At 37.2% G+C, this 18890-nt stretch overlaps 1 protein-coding gene across 1 annotated transcript in view; it reads right to left on the bottom strand.

The window, feature by feature from the left end:
• The window catches only part of LOC120244985 (calcitonin), an 84648-nt gene extending 67528 nt beyond the window's left edge, over window positions 1-17120 (bottom strand). The window contains exon 1 of the mRNA XM_039251825.1: window positions 17086-17120. The gene's annotated coding sequence lies outside the window, so the exon portion shown is untranslated. The remainder of the gene's footprint in view (window positions 1-17085) is intronic.
• Window positions 17121-18890: the final 1770 nt, after the last annotated feature.

The following is an 18890-nucleotide window of genomic DNA, read 5'->3' on the forward strand; positions in this document are numbered from 1 at the left end:
TCCAAAATGAAGAACACAGAGTAAAGATAAAAATGAATGAAACCCTAAGTAATGTGTAAAACAATAACAAGCAGTCTAGCATATATGTAACTGGGATCTCAGAAAGAGAGAAAAAGGAGGAGACAAAAATACACTTGAAGGAATAATAGTAGAGGTTTAAAATACACAATGCTAAAATATGATAATATTGAAAGAAAAGAAAAAAATAGATAAATCTAACATTATAGGGATTCCTGAGTGGCTCAGTGGGTTAAGCCTCGGACATCAGCTAAAGTCATTCCAATTCCAGCTCAGGTCATGATCTCATGGTTGGTGAGTTTGAGGTCTGCGTCAGGCTCTATGTTGACAGCTCAGAGCCTGGAGCCTGCTTCAAATTTTGTGTACCCCTTTCCCTCTGCCCCTCCCCTGCTCACTCTCTTTCTCTCTCTCTCTCTCTCAAAAATAAATAAACATTAAAAATTTTTACAAAAATCTAGCAGCATAGTGGTAGATCGAAAACTCTTCTCTCAATAATGGATATAAAAAAGTACAGAAATTACTACGGATATAGGAGACCTGAATGACACTATCAAAGAATTTGAATGTCAGACATTTCTGGAAAACTCCACCAATCAAAAACAGAATATACATCCTTTTCAAGTACACATGGAGCATTTATCAAGACAGAATAGATGCTAGGCTATTAGCCAAGTCTCAATAAGTTTCAAAAGACTGAAATCATAAGAAAATTTAATTAGAAATTACTAAATAAAAAATATCTGGAAATATCCAAAGTATTTGGGAATTCAATTTCATAATTTCATAAGAATTCATATCCCAAAAATAAAAACAGAGAAAATAAGAAAAAAAATCTAAACTAAGTATTTTTTTTAAAATTTTTAAAAATGTTTTATTTATTTCTAGGAGAGAGAGAGAGAGACAGCGTGAGCAGGGGAGGGTCAGAGAGAGAGGGAGTCACAGACAGAAACAGGCTCCAGGCTCTGAGCTGGCCGTCAGCACAGAGCCCGACGCGGGGCTGGAACCTACAAACCGCGAGATCATGACCTAAGCGAAAGTCAGATGCTTAACCGACTAAGTCACCTAGGCGCCCCAAAAAATCTAAACTAGGTCTTAATTAAAAATGCAGCATATAAAAATTAGAGGATGCATATAAATCATTCCTTAGGAAATTATGGCTTAAAATGTTTATACTAGAAAAGAAAAAATAGTTAAAATCAATAAAATAGAAAACTGAGAAGCAAGAGAGAAAAATAGATAGCACAAAAAGATGGTTCTTTGAAAAAAAATCAATGAAATTGACAAAACTTTAGGTAGAATGATCAAGAAAATGAGACATAAAATATGGGTAACAAGAATAAAATAAAGAACCTCACTATAGATCCCACAGGTATTAAAAGAACAGTAAGTGAATATTATAAACTGACTTAACAAGCAACAAAAAACCTGAATGGCCCTAAAAGCAGGATATTAAATTTGTAAATCAAATTATTCCTTAAAAATATTCAAGATCAAAATGATCTTATTAATAACTCTTGTCAAAAAATTTTAAAGGTATGATACTAATCCTACACAAATTCTTTCAGAAGATTAAAAAGAAAATACTATATCCATACTCGTTTTCTTAGGCCAACATTACCTTGATACCAAAACCAGATGAACACATTATGAGAAAAGGAGGCTACAAACCAATATTATTATTTACATAGACAAAACAATTTCTTCATAAAATAATAGCAGCAAATTAGACCAAGTAATATATATAAAAAATAACATCTTGACAAAGTGGAATTTACCCCCAGTTTGCTAAATTGGTTTAGTATTTGGAAATCAATGTAGTTTAACATGTTCACAAAATTGTTAAAAATATAGAATCATCTTAATAGATGTAGAAAATGCACTTAACAGATGTTCATCATTAAAAAAAATAAAAACCTCTCACCTCTTATACAACAGAAGGAATTTGATCACACTTGTGAAAAAATAAATGCTTTCTCCTTGGTTGTGAACAAAGAAAGGGTGTCCACTCCCACCATTTCAAATTTTTTCTAGGAGTCATAGCAGTCCAATAAGGTAACAAACATAAATGAAAACAATATACATTGGAAAAAGTGTGATAGTGTGATTTTCAAAAGAAATATATTATTTATTCTTGTTTCTGTTCCTAGAACAGAGCTCTAAAAACACCTTGCAATTTCCTGTGCAAAAAGCAATGAAGTTGTCTTTTGTTATGTTAATGAGGTGACTTTGGAAAGATCCAAAGATTGTTCACCAGAGGAGCCAATCATATGGTTATAGGGTTTTAAGTTCCAGTCCCACCCCCTGACCTCTGAAGAGGGGATAGGAGCCAGAAATGGGGCTGAAGTTAATCACCAATGGCAATTAGACCTATGTATTAAAGCATCTATCAAAACCCAAAAGGAAGGAGTTTGGAGAGCTTCTTATACACATTCGTGTATAGGGAGGGTGATGGACCTCAACTATACAGAGAGAGAAGCTCTTCTATTCAGGATACTCCCAGACCTCACCCTATCTATCTCTTCATCTGGATGCTCATCTGTATCCTTTATCATATCCTTTAACAAACTAGTAAACATAAGTGATTTCCCTGAGTTCTGTGAACCTCTGTAGCAAATAATCAAATCCAAGGAGAGAAGGTCATGGAGACTTCCAATTTAGAGCCAAGTCAGAGGAAAGTTGAAAGTCGTGGATAACCTGAGGACCTCCTACTTGCAACTGGCATCTGAATTGGGGGGGAGGAGCAGTCTTGTGGGACTGAGTCCTTAACCTGTAGGATCTGATGCTGTTTCTAGGTAGATGGTGTCAGAACTGAGTAAAATTACAGGACACCCAGCTGGTGTCATAGAGAATGTTTTGGTGTGGAAAAAAAAATCACACGCCTTTGGAGGCCAGGAGAGTCAGAAGTGTTGTAAGTGTGGCAGCAGTATGAGGTAAGGAGATTCACAAGAGGAGAATTGGGTTTTTTCCTAACACAAAAAGTAAAATTGCTTGTAATTATAGATGGCAGGGCAATCAATATATGTTGTAGAAAATCCTGAGGAACCTAAAAAAGAACCTGTGAGAACTAGTAAATGAGTTAAGCAAGGTCATAGGACACAAGGTCAGTACATAAAACAAATTGTTTCAAGGGTGCCTGGGTGGCTCAGTCAGTTAAGTGTCTGACTCTTGATTTGGGTTCAGGTCATGATCTCACAGTTCCTGAGTTTGAGCCCCCCACTGACAGACAGTTCGAAGCCTGCTTGGGATTCTCTCTCTCCCTCTCTCTCTGCCCCTTCCACACTTGTGCTCTCTCTCTCTCAAAATAAATAAATAAACTTAAAAATTAAAAAAAATAAATTGCTTTTATATTCAAATAATGAACAACCGAGACTGAAGTTTATGATAATGTCAACAAATATGAAACACTTAGGGACAAACTTAAAATTTGTTTTTTTCTGCTTGGGTCATGAATTCACAGTTCCTGCGTTTGAGCCCAACATCAGGCTCTGTGCTGAAAGCTTTAGAGCCTGGAGTCTGCTTTGGATTCTGTGTTTCCCCCTCTCTCTGCCCCTCTTCTCTCTTTCTCTCTCTCGCTAAAATAAATAAACATTAAAAATTAAAAAAATAATATATGTGTATTCCAAACTTTTTATTAATTAAATCCTTTCAATTGAAAAACACACTGTATGTTCTGAAAATACAAAAATAATGTAACAAAAAGAAGAAGGTATGAAGTATTTTTATAGTAGGGAGAAAACCCATATTATGTAAAAACAAAATATACACACACAAAAAGAATGAAAAGTATGGCTTTAAATTTTTAGGACAGTGAAAATACTCTGTATGGGATTAGGGTGACAGATATGTAGCATTATACTTTTGTCCAAACCCATACAATGCAAACACCAGGAGTCAACCCTCAAATAAACTACGGACTTTGGGTGATCACAATGTGTCAATGTAGGTTCAACCTTGGTTAAAAAATGTACCATCCGTGAGAGTGATGTTGATAATAGGAGAAGCTGTGTGTGTGTGTGTGTGTGTGTGTGTGTGTGTGTGTGATGGCAAGAGGCATCTGAGAGGTCTCTGTACCTTCCTCTCAATTTTCTATAACCTTTAAACTACTCTAACAATTAAAGCCTTTTAAAAAATTAATAGAACTCTTCATCTAAAAAGGATAAATTTTTCTTTATGCAAATTATACATCAATAAAAGAAATTAATGGGGAAAAAGCATAGCTTCAATTCATAGTAATTTTTATGATTGTGTTGTTGAATAAAAATATTATTTTTAAAAAAATTTTAATAAACTTTATTGCAATGTAATTTACATGCAATTAAATGCACTCATTTAAATATATGCCTGGTCCTTTTCCTGTAATGACTTTGATTTTGGTGTCAGGGTACTCCTGCCCTGAAAATGACTTGGCTCGAAATCAGTTTGTATAAGACTGGTATTATTTTTTCCTTAAATGTTTGGTAAAGTTTGCCAGAGAAGCCATCTACATCTTGAGTTCTTTTTCTAAGGAAAATTTTAGTTATGTATTTAATTTTCTTGGTTGTTAGTTTTGTCAGTTTGGTAACTTCTATCTTTCAAGGAATGTATGTATTTAATTTAAATATTTTATTTACTGACATGAATTTGGTCATGACAATATTTCTTAATATCCTTTCTTTAATGTTTATTAATTTTGAGAGAGCAAGCAAGTGATAGAGTATGAGCAGAGGAGGGGTAGAGAGAGAGGGAGAGAGAGAATCCTAAGCAGGATCCCTGCTGTCAGCACAGAGCTTGTCATCCATGAACCATAAGATCATGACCTGAGTTGAATTCAAGAGTCAGACACTTAACCGACTAAGCCACCCAGGCACCCTTCCTTACTATCCCTTTAATATTGAATATCTGTAGTAATGACGTGCTAACATTCCTGATATTGGTAATTTGTGACTTCTCCTTTTATTGATCAGTTTCACTAGAGCTTTCTCAACTTTATATATCTTTAAAAAGAACCAGTTTGTAATTTACTGACTTTCTCTATCATTTGTTCATTTGCTATTATACTAGTCTCTGCTCTTATCTTTATAATTTCCTTCCTTTTATTTACTTTGAGCTCAATTTGCTCCTCTTATTCTAACTTCTTAAGATGCAAGCTTAGCTCATTGATTTTAGAACTGCTTTATTTTCTTTCCTTTTTTATTTCTTTTTTTTTTGAACTGTTTTCTTTTCTAACAAAAGCATGTAAGCCTATGAATTTCTCAGGAAGTGGTTCTTTAGCTCTTTCTTACAAAGTGTGGTACATTTTCTTTTCATTTTCATTCAGTTCAAAGTATTTTCTAATTCCCCTATGATTCTCTTTTTGACCCATGGGTTATTAAAAATGTATTATTAGCTTCAAGTATTTGGCAATTTGTCAAAATCTTTCTCATGTGGATTTGTGATTTAACTCCACTGTAGCATAGAACTCCTTTATCATTTCAGTCATTTTAAGGCACAAAAGAGTATACAGTCTATGATTTTTAATTCGTTGGGAATGGTGTCACGGCCTAGCACTCAGTCTTTCCTGTTTAATGTTATGTGCACATTTGTAGAGAATATATATTCTGCTGTTGATGGTGAAGCACTACTGTTAGTGTTGTTCCAGTGTTTTTTCTTTTCCTTCAAAGTTTATTTATTTATTTTGAAAGAGACAGAGACAGAACAAGTGGGGCAAGGGCATAGAGAGGGAGAGAATCCGAAGCAGGCTCTGCACTTCCAGCAAAGAGCCCTGTCTGGGGCTTGACCCCACTAAGCCACAAGATCATGACCTGGGCAGAAACCAAGAGTTGGACACTTACCCATCTGAGCCAGTCAGGTGCTCAGTTCCAGAGTTTTTTGGCCCTGCTTATTTTCTGTGTACTTCTTCCATCAACTACTGAAGAGGGAGTGCTGAAAACTTGTACTAGGATTATAGATTTGTCTGTTTTTCTTTCCAGTACTGTCAGGTATGGCTTTATAGATTTTCAAGCTCTCATTTGGAATAAACAAATGGGATGATTATGTTGCCTTTACTGATTAAATCTTGTTGTTATAATAGAAACGCTTTTTTTCATCCCAGGTAATAATCTCTGTTCTAAAATGTTTGTCTGACATTCAAACGTTTGGGTGTTTAAAATTTGTGTGGAATATCTTTTTTTCAGTCTTTTACTTTTAAGGTAACTCATTTATATGCAGTGGCAATCTCTGTCTTTTAATTAAAGTTCTTAGATGATTTATGCTATTACTAATTCTGTTGGGTCTTAACCTACTACCTTGCTATTTGTACTATCTGAACTTAGTTCTTTTTTTCCTGTTTTCTTTGGATTAATTGAGTATTATCATTCCATTTTATCTCTACCATTTGTGGTATTTTATTGGTTCTTCTAAGATGTGCAATATACATGTTTAATGTATCACAGTCTATCTTCAAATAACATACCTTTCCCCATATAACACTGAACCTTCACAACAGTATACTTCCATTACCCAACTCCAATTTTCCTTTCTGTGCCAAGGTGTCAAGTTTTAATTCTACATACGTTATAAGCCCCATAACACATTGTTATTATTTTTGCTTTAAGTGTTTAACTATCTTTTTAGGGTTAAAAATATTATAAACATCCATACCACAGACCCATGTTTCCCCAGCTGTCCACTGAGGGGCCCTATGACACTATAGCAAACTCACAGGGTCACCTTAAGTATGTAAAATTTTCTAGGACAGGCTAATATTTGATATCTGCTAGACAAGGCAAGAACTACTAATAGCGTGAGATAGTTGATAGCTTCGATATTCAATTATGCTTCCTTCCTTTTGTGGATGTCATATTTTAAGAAGCTGGCAGCTTCTGTAATATACAGCAAGTATCACACAAAAAAATCAATGTGAAATAGGCAATGAAGGGAGTAGTCTGTGATCTGATTCCAAAGTTTGAAAAAATGCAATACTTAACACGTGCATGCATGTGATTAGTAAGTAATTGTGGTTGTTTGATTTAAATTAAAATGTTAGATTTTCTTCCAAATTACATGTATTATTATTTCAAATGGCTACTAGGTTGTCCAAACACAAATACTTTAAGTTGTGTGGCTCTCATTATTTATTAAACAGAAAGACTAAGCATTTCTTTTGGCCTTTGGATGCTGTGGGTTCTGGAAAAAAAAAAATTACTGAACCAGAAAAGATGTCATGAATGGAGAAACTCTGAGAACTTTTGCCATTGAATATTATCCAGACAGTAAAAATAATTAACTAGATGGCTTTATAGATGACTTGGAAGAACTTCTATTAAGTACCATCAAGTGAGAAGAGCTAGATTAAAAAAATATACATATAATGGGCTCATTTTTACAAAAACTAACAAAATCCTCCAAGATGGGTGAATTTGTATTTGATATGCTTGCATCTTTCCTCTTTTCTAACTATTTAAAGGAAATTGAGCATGGTTTACAAAAAAATGGAATAACCGAAGTTTGACTAAAGAGGCATGTTAAAACCAGAACTTGTTGTTTTGTACAGAATGAGCGCTTAGGTCATTTTTATTTAAATATTAAATAAAAGAATGACCCATAGAAGCTGGAGGACTTTGAAATACTTGGGTTACATGAAAGAGAGAAAGAAAGAAAGAAGAAAGAAAAAAAAGAAAGAAAGAAAGGAAGAAAGGAAGAAAGAAAGAAAGAAAGAATAACAAGAACAAAAACCCTCTTTATTTAAAAGAATAACCGCCAAAGAGAATAACCACCTTCACCAAAAAGGTGAAGATATGTAAATTATCCTATCTAAACACATTTACCACGTTTGATGGCTCCAGAGGGCAGATTGTTGGACCAGGAATATTGCTACATCTTCTTACAAAGTATGAATATTAGAAAATAAAAAGATGGAAATCCTGTCATATTCTTAATTTTTTTTTACTTATTTCTGTAAATTATACCTCACCAGTGAGTTCATCTGCATGAGAAATATCTCTTACTCTCTCCAGTGTGGGCTTCTCAATATTTTTCTTTAATGGACAAGAAATTAAACACTCTATATTCTCAGCTACAGCAGGACATCAGAGTCCACTTTTTATAATCCAAAGATATTGCCTGACCTCTGTTTATTTTAAGACATAAGCAGCTAGAAGCTTCTGATACATCAGATTTGGTGTCTGGGAAAGGGAAGAAAGAGAATAGAAAAAAATATTCCAATACAGACACTAAATGATACCCATTACCAGTACTGATGAATTAATTATCCTAAGGCCCCATGATTTCTCAGGGGTAAGTCCACATGTATCACATCCTATCACTGTGCCCAGTACAAAGTAATGCTCCATAAATCTCTTGATTGAGTGAATAAATACATTTCCCCCATACATGGACATTATGGAATTGTCATTCTCTGTGATTTACTCACTTTCATTTAGAACATATGGTATATCCCCACAGTGCTTAAACATCCAAACAAAAAGAACAAAAATCAGCTCCAAATCACTCCAAAACAGTGCTGACCAGTCATGTGGCAATTTATATTTAAGTTTAACAAAATTTAAAATTGGTTTCTTGAGGCACCTGGATGGCTCAGTTGGTTACAGCTCATGTCATGATCTCACAATTCATGAGTTTCAGTCCTGCATGGGGCTTCACACTGACAGTGGGGAGCCTGCTTGGGATTCTCTGTCTCCCTCTCTCTCTGCCCCTCCCTTCCCTCTCTCAAAATAAGTAAATAAGCTTTAAATAAAATAAGTTTCTCCGTTACTCTAGCTAATGTCAAATGTTCAATAATTACATGTGGCTATTGGCTATGGCATCAGCCAAGTCCAGTATAAAACATTTACATCAATAAAGAAAAATTCAAAGTTCTGTAGCATGAAAAGTTCTAGATGATTCCCTGAAATTTTTCCATTTAATCTGGATGTTCTTTTACTTTTATAAACATATCAGAGATGCAAGACCTTTTCTAAATATATGGTAGAATTTCTTAAGAAAAATGATTTGGAGAGTCAGTTTTTCCTGTGATTGGGGCCTGCGAAAATTACTACAAGATTGAGGAGGGCCTGTTAATACATACTGAAGTAGACCTAGTATTCTCTGAAAGCAGAATCCTTTTCTTTGTTCAGATATCTATTCCCAAATGCCAAGAAATGGCACTTAGTAAAGGCTGAATAATGTTAAATATGTATAAAGCCTAAAGAAAATTACACACTCACATTCAAACATTTCACATATATGACACATTTAGTTCAGATGTCAGAAATGTAGTAGTTCTCACTGCATAGGGCTTGCCTATCAGCAGCTTTGTCTTCTTATGGGGTCTGCCTTCCTCCTTCCAGCTCCAGTACAGCCTATCTTTTCTGTCTTCTATAATACTAGATCTCAGCTAATGATGGCACCTCCAAAGTTCATGATGATTGACTGCATGCCCTAGACTGATGATGAAGGTACTAGGCAACAACAGAATTTATTATCAGCTACGGCATGAAATGATTGTCTCCCACCCCATTTATATGTTGAAATCCTAATCTAATATGATGATATTAGTAGGTGGCACCTATGGAAGACAGTTAAGTCATGAAGGTGGAGCCCTCATGAATGGGATTAGTGCCTTATAATAGAAACTGCAGAAAGATCCCTAGCCCCTTCCACCATCTGAGGACACAGGAAGAAGATAGTCATATGTTATCCAGGAAATAAGTCCCCACTTGGCCATGTGTAATACCTTGATCTTGGATTTCCAGACTCCAGAAATGTGAGAAATAAATTTCTGTTAATTAAAAGCTACCCAGTCTGTGTATTTTGTTATAGAAGCCCAAATGGACTAAGACATTTTCCATACTGGTAACCTTCTGAGAGTAAAAAGGGTAGTATAATAGTTATACTGGGATACTAGACAAAACCTAAAGTCACCCAACTGGCCTTACTCTTATCTTTCAGGAGATTTATGCTGCTGTAGACAGAATGCTTGTGCACTCCAAAAATTCTTATGTTGAAACCCAATCTCTAATGTGTTAGTATTTGAAGGTAAAGCTTAAGGGAGGTGATTAGGTCATGAGGGTTGAGCTCTCATGAATAGGATTAATGACCATGAGAGCTCTCTCACCCCTTCTGCCACAAGAAAAGACAGCCATCTATGAACCAGCACCAGATATCAAATCTGCCAATGCCTTGATCTTGGATTTCCTAGTCTCCAGAACAGTGAGAAATAAATTTCTGTTGTTTATAAGTTACCCAGTCCATGGCATTCTGTTATAGCAGCCTGAACCGATCTAAGCTATATACCTACCTTCATCTTTAATCATTAATCACTAAGAAATGACAACTTTTCCTGGGTTTGTGGACCATGGATTCAATGACATTCAGACATCTTCAGCAAAACATTTCTACACATATAGCCAGATTTGTGAACATTCGTCAAGCTCATTGAGCTCATATTATTTTGCTTATTGATTAATCTAGTCCATATTTTACTATTGTTTTGGCAGCAATTAATTACAGACACTTATATAACAGAGGTCTATACAATAGCACCACATGAGGATTTCTCACTGTCCATCAAGATGCCTGATATCCTAAGATAAAGCCTTTGGTCAGGACTTTGTTAAAATACCAAATAACAGCCTAGAGCAAGGCCTTTAGGAAGTTCCCATGAGAACGTAATTCAAATTGGACCTTAGGTAAAAAGGAGGCAGCAGGAGGAGGAAGTTGATCCAAAAAGATGATCCTGAGGTCATCCTTGCCTGAAATCCATGTCACAAGACTCTAGTCCAGCCAGTCATTGATCAGGAGGGGATCCTTGGACAGATCATTTTTTTAATTTAAAAAAAAATTGATTTCCATCCTGTAAATATCTTCCTGTTCATTTAAATTAAAGAGCATTTCTTCTTTGGCATTCTTCCCCTGGCTACATTAGCAAAGGAGAGCTCAATCCATGACTCAGCCAGCCTGACTAAGAGCACTGATGTGATGCCTCCTCGCCCACCTGTACCTTCCCTTAAGGGACAGTTAGGAGGGGGTGGTTGTCAGGAATCACTAAAAGTCTGTCAGAACACATAGCCTTCCCTGTAACCACTTTTCATGTTCTCTCAGAGCTCAGCAGAGAAATACTCCCTGAATTTGCTCTTAGAGTGATAAAAATTGGTCAGTAATGTTTATCTATGGATTGAGCATACCAGGGATGTTCAGTACAACAGGAAATGAAGGATTTTATTGTTTCAGATAAAGGATTCTAGTATGCAGTGTGGAATGGGTGTCTGGAGAAATGTGAATACCCAGTCCAGGACTTTGACATTTCTGTATGCAGAATGTCAGTACTTTCAGTAGAGCAGAGTGCTACAGTGTTCGAATGAGACCTTCTTTCTTGCCCTTTGGGAAATGTTCCTCCAGGATTCATCCTTAAGAGCAGCACCAGATGAGAGTGTCTGGTAGGCTCTAAACAAGCTCTAAAACATGGGGAGACATCAAGGATCAAAAGAAATCCAGTCCCATTTTATAACTGCCTGAAAGATGGCTTCTCTGAAAAGTGCTTCTTTGAAAAAAGGTTATCAGCAGGCCAGGCAGGACTTTCTCACAAAAATACAATACAGTCATCATCAGTGTCTTCCAACTAATCTCCAGGTAAGTCTCATTGCTCCCATATATGTCCTTCATTTAATCTTTGTTCTTCTATATCATCTTCAACACTCACCATTTTAATAAATAAAAGAATAAGATTAGGGGCACCTGGGTGGCTTAGTTGATTGAGCTCCAGACTCTTGACCTCAGCTCAGGTCATGGTCTCAGCATTCATGTGATTGATTGAGTCCCGTGTTGGGCTCTGTGCTGACCGTGCAGAGCCTATTTGAGATTCTCTCTCTTCCCTTCTTTCTGCCCCTCCCCTCCTTGTGTGCTCTGTCTCTCTTTCTCTCAAAATAAATAAATAAACATTTTTTAAAAAAGAATAAGATTAGATTACAGCTATTTTAGTTAAAGGTTGTTCTTTCTAGACATACAAAGAAGCCAAATCAATACAATGATTTTCTTAATATGGTCTATCTGCAATCTAATGACTACACATGATGTAACTTTTAGTCCCTAGTGGGACTGCAGAAGAAAAAAAATTAATGCCACAAGTCAATTCTAGACACTTAATAGTCAACATACATGGCAATGTAGGAATAAAGTTTCTCAGTAAAGTTTCTCAATGACCTCCCCTTATGCTGCCTCATCACTTGGAAAAAACTTAGAATGTCTATCTGCCTGCAGAGACAGCAGACAGGATTTCTTAGTAGCAATTTAGCCAGTGAAAACTCCTGACCTTCTGAGACAAAAGGAACAAGCCCTTCCCAGCTTTATCACAAGGCAAAGCAATGACAAGGAGAACCCAACCATTCTCTAACCAGTGGTCCTTGCTCAGCTCTAGGGCTCCTTGGGGAGCCTATCCTACATTATCATTTTAACTGGAGGTTTTCTGTGGATGGCAATGGGGCTGAAGAGAAGGTAGGCACTGGCTGCTTAAGTGTGTTTGACTACTGCTGAAAGGTGTGCTGAAGACAACTGGCCCAGGGCTGGGGGTTTCCAAAGGCCTTTAATGTCCTCAGGGAGCTTTGGCTTTGACACCAAACACTGACTTTGATCAGAACATTTGAAAGCTGATCGAACTCTCACCAGCCTCAAAAACTGACTACATACTTGCCTGGAAATGAAAATGATTTCTACTTGTGTCCTCGGAGCCCAATTATCCAGGGACACACCCCTCATAAGATTGCAGCCTGGATGCCTGGGCTCATCCCACATGGTGGACTTGGGTCTTCACTATGATTGTGTCTCAAGAAAGAAATGGAAAAAACACCCACTCATCAGGTGTCCCTTGTCTGCAGACCTCCCGTAAATCAGACAAAGCTGAGAAGCGACCAAGAAGATCACCTCTGGATAACTGAAATAGATGTCACAACAATTCATGACTGCCACCTTGACCATGACCAAGTTCTCACTCAACGTCTAAGCTCTTTATTCACACATACCTCTAACCTGTGTGGCTACTTTCTGTTGTTTCCCTGAGCACATGTTAGTTGAAGCTGTTGTTACAGAAAGACATGAAGTTCCTGATCATTATTTGTAAATGCTCACTATCTATTTGCTCTGTGTTTACACATAATTCTGGCAAGCTCTGTTTCTTTTTCTTCAGTACAGATTAACTGTGTCAATGTCCAACCCCCCCTTTTTAATGTTTATTTATTTGTTTTGAGAGAAAGAGAGAGAGAGCAAATGGGGGAGGGCCAGAGTAGAGGGAGAGAAAGAAAATCCCAAGCAAGCTCCACGCTGTTAGTACAGAGTCCAATGCAGGGCTTGAACTCAGGAACTGTGAGATCATGACCTGATCCAAAATCAAGAGTCAGACACTTAATTGACTGAGCCACCCAAGCACCCCAAAAAAATCCTTTTTATACTTATTGACTGGTATTTACAAGTTCTTATTTAATGCCTATAGGCTCTCTTTGTTCCTATAGAATTCAGCAAATTCAGTTTTTGTTATTTTGCTGTTTATTTCACTGCATACCAAGGAACATAGGAGTGAGTGGGTTTTGAAAAAGACAGTTACATTGCCATGAGCAAGAAGTGACTGTTGACAACTTAATGTGAAAAGGTCAAATTTAACAGCCATAAAATTATATAGATATTAAACCTCAAAAAAGAAAGACAGCATGATATCATCTAGTTTGAGGTAACTGACCCCACATATCTAATAGTCCCTGAGAGCAGACAGTTTAGTGCCCAATACATTAAGTGATATTTTTGTGATGGTGTCAATAAATCCTCAGAAAGGATTCAGCTTATTTTATTAAAGGTACAGGGGCATACAATGCATTTTATCCAATTTTCCATGGAAGCTGATATAATTTGGCACATGAAGGGGTAAGTTTTTCTTAGAATGATAACAACAGCCACTACTCTTGAGAGCCTCTTCCATGCCAGGCAATGTGCCAGGTGTTTAAGACAAATTGTCATTAATCCTGCTGGACAGTGAGCCTGCAACATGTTCAGACATGGATCTTAATGGTTTAGTAAGGTAGACTCATTCTGTTGCTGCCTTGGCAACTGATTTTCCTTTAGAATTAAAGACTTAAAGATTTTTTCTTTCTTTCTTTCTTTCTTTCTTTCTTTCTTTCTTTCTTTCTTTCTTTCTTTCTTCCTTTCTTTCTTATGAAAGGAGAGGAATGTGTCATGATTTTGTTCAATTTACAATATTAAGCTCATATAATTTGGAACTTGAAGGAATACAGTTTGGTAATACTGCTACTACTACTACCACTAGCTACCATTCTTACGTACCTGCTCCATGTCAGGCAATGTGTTTGGTCATTAACGTAAAATATCTTTACTCCTGACAGGTAGTTATTACTATCCCCATTTTACATGGAGAAAAGCACTAGCTCTGGGGGAGTATCATCTGCTCAAGGACAATAGGTGAGTGATAAGGCCAAGACTCCAGTTGCATAAGAGCCCAAAGCCAGACTCTTCCCAATCCTAGAGAACTCCATTTAGAGACAAAATTCCCTTAAGTGCACTTTATGGTTCCTGAACAGGGCCCTAAGGGAGTCACCTCTAAAAGGAGATTTCTGGTACAGTAAGAAGGTTCCTATTTCTATCCCTTTTCTCCATGGAACAGTGTTTTCAGCCAAAGACACAAGAGCCATTCTGTATCCTGTGAGTCTGAGCCAAGGGAGAATTTTAATCATTGAAGAGAAACCCAGCAGGAGTAATTCTTTGACGTCACCAGCTGAGTCCATCCACCTCTCACAGTGACCTGGTCCTCCTCCACCATACTCAGTTCTTTCTCTGGCAGCTGAGGATGCCATAAACACTGTCTCTGGACCTTGGAAAGAACCTCTCTTGGTGCCCAGAGCAAAGAAGGTGCCTGTGGGGTTGGGAGAGCAGCCTCTGGTGCAAGTTGACTCCACTCTGCAGGAAAGTCAGCTGGGTTTCTTATTTTCCTACTCGGAGAGTCCAAGAAGATCCATGAACACAAAATCCCATTCCTTCCTCTGCCATAAATGTCTTTCTCATTCTTTGTGTATTCTAAAATCCACTGACATCATCTCCTTGATTCTAGGCTCTTAACGGCAGTTGATATGTCCCAATGAAAGGACAGGGGATCATACAGGAAAGCTCTGCAAGCCCTGATAGCAGAGTGTGAATAATTATCACATTCTCTCCTAGGAGCAGGGACACATTGGAGAGCTTCCTTAAGCTTGGATGGTGGAAAGTCTTGGGGTTCCTGTGCACCCCACATATTTTTTTAAATTTATTTTTATTATAGTTTTTTTTGTCAAGTTGGTTTCCATATAACACCCAGTGCTCATCTCAACAAGTGCCTTCTTTCACCCCACATATTTTAACACTTCCCTATTGCCTGCCCGACCTCAATGAAGTCTCTAAATACTGAACACAGGTTTAAAAAATGTGTTTGTTTGTTTTTCTGCTGGGTTTTAATCCAGTGCTCAGTTAACAGTCTTGCTGTTTGGTTATTGTCAAAAAAGTCTAGTAGAGGTAACTAAAGCACGAGGCTCAAAGTTCATGTCACAATTTATTTAACAGCATCATAATGACCTATCAAGGCCTAGAGTTGTATAATGGCAAAGCTTTCCATTTCCCACCTCTACTGGAGTTGTACCAATTTGGCACCAATTTCCTCTATAGCTCCCTTTTCTCAGTAGCACATATGAACAGGAATATTGCAGGACAAATAATACAATGGAAGTTGCTAAGGGAGAACATTTTATACTTGACATTTCATGATATCTAGGCACAATCTCGCTGGGGAATGAATGCAGACAGCCATACAGGTCATGTTCAGGATGGCTCCCTTTCCTTTTTTTTTTTTTTTAAATTTTTTTTAATGTTTTATTTATTTCTAGGAGAGAGAGAGAGAGAGAGAGAGAGAGTATGAGCAGGGGAGGGTCAGAGAGAGAGGGAGTCACAGACTCTGAAACAGGCTCCAGGCTCCGAGCTGGCAGTCGGCACAGAGCCCGACGCGGGGCTCGAACCCACAAACCGCGAGATCATGACCTAAGCGAAAGCCAGACACTTAACAGACTAAGCCACCCAGGCGCCCCAGGATGGCTCCCTTTCCAAAAGTGGAGGAACAAACGAAAGCCCATGATATAAAGAAGAGTTGTCTTTTCTCCTCACTCCTTGCCCCACACCCTAATAAATGCACACACTTACTTATCAGGGACTCTGTAACTTCCCCTCTATTTAGCTCCAGCCCACAATAACCTCTTTCTCCAAATATCTAAATTTTATAGTCCTTGCCCATCAGCCCAGTCTTCTCTTACGGTGGCAGGCAGAATAATGACCCACTCACCCTTCACACACAGATGTCCTCATCCTAATCCCTGGAAATGGAGACTATATTACTTTATATACCAGAAGGGACTGTGAAGATGTGATTTCATTAAGGACCTTGAGATGGAGAGATTGTCCTGGATAATATGTGGAGTAAGCCAAATACTGAGTGACCTAGTATTATAAAAAAGTTTTTTGAAGATGGCATAAAGTTTAAAGCATATTTGTAGAATATCAGAATTAGAAATTCCTGAATCTCTTGAGCCAATATCCTTTTTGACAAATGTAGAAATAAGGGCCTCAGCGGATTTTCTCAAAGTCACACCCTTTGTGTTAGGGTAGTAATTAGAACCTTATCTCTTTACTCCCAACATTCTTTCCATACCCGCTCCCTGATTGCACTCACTGGCAAAGTGAGACTCTACAAAGTCAACCACAATTTCAGAAAAGAAGAAACAACGAATAATGCAAAATTCAAAAAGTTCAGTCGTTTATGTTTGTGTTTAAACACTGAAGCATCTTAAATTTTTATTTTATGAACGTTGCTATGAATTGATTTTGGTCTTATTCTTTAGCAATTTACCTATCTGAAATGGCAGCATCAACATTTATTTTCCTGCTGCAAAACTGTCAATCTCCCAAATGTTCTTCCAGGAATCTTAAATGATTTATGCCTTGTCATTGAGCCAGTCGCTACAAATCACATCAGCCCTGAAGCAGAGAGACATGCCCAGACTTTCTCTGAGTCAGTGTAGGGACCAGACCTCTTACCGGATATGGCCAGAGAGATAAGCCATGTTCAGGTATTTCAGAGCCTCAGTAGCAACTGGAAAATATAATTAAGTCAAGCCAAATACTCTTACCATCACTTTGCCCATAAACAGAGATAATATCCATTCTATTAAACTTTTGAGACTATGAAAGATATTGAGTACATAGTGCCTCATACACAACTAAAACTCAAGTGATAGTAGCTGTAATATTTTTATTTTTGCTTTGTTTTATATATAGCTTTTCATACTAATTGCACATATACCACTTTTAGATAATCTTATATCTAGATCATTAACAAAACATTTTGTCCCCATCCTCCAATGTTCACAGATCTAGGAAAATCCCCACTAGGGTTCACTTCTTGCCTCTTTGGCAACCGGTTCTACCCTTCTTCCCCCAGGAAGGGTATCATTGACCTCTAAACATGTTTTAGGAAAATGATTCATAGGCTTTGTATCTCTTCCCATGTTTATAAGTAAAATCACTGATGGAAAGCTTTGGTTTCTACCCTTCTTTTTTTTTTTATATAGTTTAGTTTTGAAACAGTGAGAGACAGAACATGAGTGGGGAAGCGGCAGAGAGAGGGAGACACAAAATCTGAAGCAGGCTCCAGGCTAGCTGACAGCACAGAGCCTGATGCAGGGCTCGAACCCATGAACCACGAGATCATGACCTGAGCCGAAGTCGGAGGCTTAACCAATTGAGCCACCCAGGTGCTCCTGGTTTCTACCCTTCTTAACATAATACAATAAATTTCTAAAGACTTTAATTTTTTGGAAAAGTTTTAAATTCACTGCAAAATTGAGAGAAAGGTACTGAGTTTTCCCATATTCTCCTTGCACTCACACTTTGCATTGAAGGACACACTCCAATAATAACATCTCCCGCTAAAATGGTAAGTTTGTCACAACTGATGAACCTAGGTTGACAGTTGCCCAAAATTTGTATTTTACTTTGGGGTTCGCTTTTGCTATTGTATATGCTATAGGTTAGGACAAATATGTAATGACATGTAATGACAAATACGTATCCATCACTAGAGTATCATATGGTATCTGATATTGATTTGGAGAAATTCTTAATCATCATTGTTTCAAATATTTCTTCTGTTCTTCTCTTTCTGATATTCCCATTATGTATATGTTAGACTTGTGTTGTCCCACAATGCTTGGCTATTTGGTTTTTCAGTCTATGTTTTCTTTGCTTTTTGCTTTTGAGAAATGCTCAAGCTTATAGATTCTTTCCTCAGCTATGTCCAGATTACTAATATGCTCATCAAAAATATTCTTCATTTCTGTTATGATGTTTTTGATAGTTAGCATTTCTTTTTGGTTCTTTCTTAGGATTTCCACCTCTCTGTTCACATTGTCCATCTGTTCTTATATATGGTCTACTTTATCCATCAGAACTCTTAAAGGATAAAATGGTTGACATTCCCTGTATGATAATTCCAACATCTCTGCCATGACTGCTTCTTATGCTTTCTCTGTATATGTATTTTTTACCTTTTAGTATGCCTTATAAGTTTTTCTTGATAGCCAGACATGATGTACCAGGTAAAAGGATCTGCTCTAAATAAGACTTTAGTAATGTGGTGGTGAGGTGGGGAGAGGGGGAAGAGAAGCATTATATAGTTTCAGTCTTTCGGTGAGTCTATGCCTCTGTACTGTGAACTTCACCAGTGTTTCTATTTTTCCCCCCCTTAGATGGTAGAGGTGGATAGAATGGGTTGAAATTGGGTATTTCCCTTCTCCCAAGTGGGAGGCTAGAACTGAATATAGTAAGGAATTTCTCTTCTCCTA

Source organism: Hyaena hyaena, unplaced genomic scaffold, assembly GCF_003009895.1.
Source record: "Hyaena hyaena isolate Hyena2069 unplaced genomic scaffold, ASM300989v1 scaffold_401, whole genome shotgun sequence".
Taxonomy (NCBI): Eukaryota; Metazoa; Chordata; class Mammalia; order Carnivora; family Hyaenidae; genus Hyaena; species Hyaena hyaena.